The following is a 3,010-nucleotide window of genomic DNA, read 5'->3' as shown; positions in this document are numbered from 1 at the left end:
AATATACAGTAATAATGGCAAAATCCCACTTCTAGTCACCATCACTCTCCCAACCAAAGACAAATCTCTCAATCTCCAAAAATGTAACTTTTTTGCCACTCTATTCCCCACAACCTCCCAACTTTCACTTCCATCCAATTCCTCATTCATCTTAAATAAAGTCTCCCCCCCACACACAATTGGCTCTTTTCCTGGCAAAAATAACTTCATCTTCTCAAACAATTCCAACCTCTCACTCTTTCTTACAGAAGCATACACATTAATTAAATGAAATTTCACCCCATACCTCTTAATCTCTACCAACACCTCCCCTCCTCAATCACTGTGTAACTGCACAACTCAAAATTATTATTCCTAAATAACACCCCAACCCCATCATTTTTATCACACTCCTGGTCCATACCCCACTCCTCCTGATTTTCCACATAATATAGGCCACACTCCTGGACACAGATGATGTCTGCTCCTGTCTCAGCCAACTCTTTCAAGATGGCCGCTCTTCTAGCCCGGTTTTCAAAAACTCGGACGTTAGATGAAACAATTACTACAGACATAAAACACAAAAATCATCAACCCAAAGGACGGAAGGAAAAAAAACCTGCGCTCATTCTCAGGCCTTCCTACTTAGTGGCCCGGAAGAAGCTTCGCTGCCAGAGCCAGTATCTATTTCGGTCTCAAATATCGGTTTGAAACGGTTTGCCGTCTCCAAAAACGACGGTTCCAAGTCACCATCTTTGATTTTCCTGGCTGTTTTCTGGGCGGTCCAAAATGTTTTCCCCCCTCCCCTCTATCCCCTCATCCTCCTGCACATCCTCTTCTGATGACAAAGACCAGTGAATCTTTTGAGAGTTTCCAATATCACTTGCCATTTCTTCAATGGCCTCCTCAGCCACCACCTGCTCCTGATCACCTCCACTCCTCAGCCACCACCTGCTCCTGAGCACCTCCACTCCTACCCTGCTCCTGAGCACCTCCACTCCTACCCTGCTCTTAAGCACCTCCACTCCTCCCCTGCTCCTGAGCGCCTCCACTCCTCCCCTGCTCCTGAGCGCCTCCACTCCTCCCCTGCTCCTGAGCGCCTCCACTCCTCCCCTGCTCCTGAGCGCCTCCACTCCTCCCCTGCTCCTGAGCGCCTCCACTCCTACCCTGCTCCTGAGCGCCTCCACTCCTACCCTGCTCCTGAGCGCCTCCAGTCCTCCCCTGCTCCTGAGCGGCTCCACTCCTCCCCTGCTCCTGAGCGGCTCCACTCCTCCCCTGCTCCTGAGCACCTCCACTCCTCCCCTGCTCCTGAGAACCTCCACTCCTCCCCTGCTCCTGAGAACCTCCACTCCTCCCCTGCTCCTGAGACCCTCCACTCCTCCCCTGCTCCTGAGCGCCTCCACTCCTCCCCTGCTCCTGAGCGCCTCCACTGCTCCTGAGCGCTTCCACTCCTCCCCTGCTCCTGAGCGCCTCCACTCCTACCCTGCTCCTGAGCGCCTCCACTCCTCCCCTGCTCCTGAGCACCTCCACTCCTCCCCTGCTCCTGAGGGCCTCCACTCCTCCCCTGCTCCTGTGCGCCTCCACTCCTCCCCTGCTCCTGAGTGCCTCCACTCCTCCCCTGCTCCTGAGCGCCTCCGCTCCTCCCCTGCTCCTGAATGCCTCCACTCCTCCCCTGCTCCTGAGCGCTTCCACTCCTACCCTGCTCCTGAGCGCCTCCACTCCTCCCCTGCTCCTGAGCACCTCCACTCCTCCCCTGCTCCTGAGCGCCTCCACTCCTCCCCTGCTCCTGAGAACCTCCACTCCTCCTGAGCGCCTCCACTCCTCCCCTGCTCCTGAGACCCTCCACTCCTCCCCTGCTCCTGAGCTCCTCCACTTCTCCCCTGCTCCTAAGCGCCTCCACTCCTCCCCTGCTCCTGAGCGGAGACAACAGAGAAAACAGATTTATTATCTGAAAAGAAAAATCATCACAAACTATAAATTTCCTCCAGATCAGACACGTAGAAATAATCAGCAAATCCCCTTTATATAAAATGATAGAGAAGTTATAACACATTAGGAGGACAGAACAGAGATATATAAATTTACATAAACAGGAAGGGACAGTGCTAACCCACCTGTAGAGAAGCAGGAAAAGTGGGGAGAGTTTACCGCACATCGAAAAAGGAGGAAGAGGAAGGGAGAGAGGAGGAGAATGAGGAGGATGAGGATGAGGATGAGGATGAGGATGAGGATGAGGATGAGGATGAGGATGAGGATGAGGATGAGGATGAGGATGAGGATGAGGATGAGGATGAGGATGAGGATGAGGATGAGGATGAGGATGAGGATGAGGATGAGGATGAGGATGAGGATGAGGATGAGGATGAGGATGAGAGCAGCTTCATAGGGAATGCCCACTGAGCTCTGAACCTGCAGCTCCACAAGCAGAATGATTTTGGTTTTTAATTTTTAACAAAGGCTGGAAATCCGCAACAGTTTGTTAAATAACGGAATTAGAATGTTCTTCTGTACATGACTATGTCCACCATTTACAACAAGTGGTTTTACTTTGTTAGTAATCCGGCAGTTTTTCCACCATTTTGAAGGGATCTATATGATCCAAGTTCAGCACGGTAGAAGTGTGGGGATTTACATAATACGACAATCAGTAACATCAGAGGGGACTTTCCCACGTTGCACATTTGCCCTGTATTTTTAAGCCAAATCCATGAGAAGACCCTAAACACAGAAAAAGTATAATGTCCAGACGTCATCACTTTCCCATTATATTCCTGATTTTGACTTCAAATTTCAATTAGGAAATAAAATGTGACAAATTCTTATAGAAATAAAACTTGGCTAACACAAGTACGATCCCAATAACCATCAAAAATTTTATATTATTAATTCTATCTTTTAAACAAACATTTGGGGCTCTTCAGCAGTTGCCAAAAAGCTGTTAAACAAATAATAAAAGAGCTATAAACACAATACACAAGGAGCCGTTCATCCGACCTCAACTGCCCCGATTATCATCAATATCACGGAGACC

At 49.7% G+C, this 3,010-nt stretch overlaps 1 non-coding gene across 1 annotated transcript; it reads right to left on the bottom strand.

The window, feature by feature from the left end:
- Nucleotides 1-2,887: 2,887 nt before the first annotated feature.
- On the bottom strand, nucleotides 2,888-2,949 carry LOC142646563 (U7 small nuclear RNA). The gene has a single exon (XR_012847493.1). It is a non-coding gene; the product is annotated as a U7 small nuclear RNA (small nuclear RNA).
- Between the last annotated feature and the right edge of the window lie 61 nt (nucleotides 2,950-3,010).

The sequence above is a fragment of the Rhinoderma darwinii genome, chromosome 4, assembly GCF_050947455.1.
Source record: "Rhinoderma darwinii isolate aRhiDar2 chromosome 4, aRhiDar2.hap1, whole genome shotgun sequence".
Taxonomy (NCBI): Eukaryota; Metazoa; Chordata; class Amphibia; order Anura; family Rhinodermatidae; genus Rhinoderma; species Rhinoderma darwinii.
Note: the sequence above shows the minus strand (reverse complement) of the source record. Positions and strands in the feature narration are given on the sequence as shown.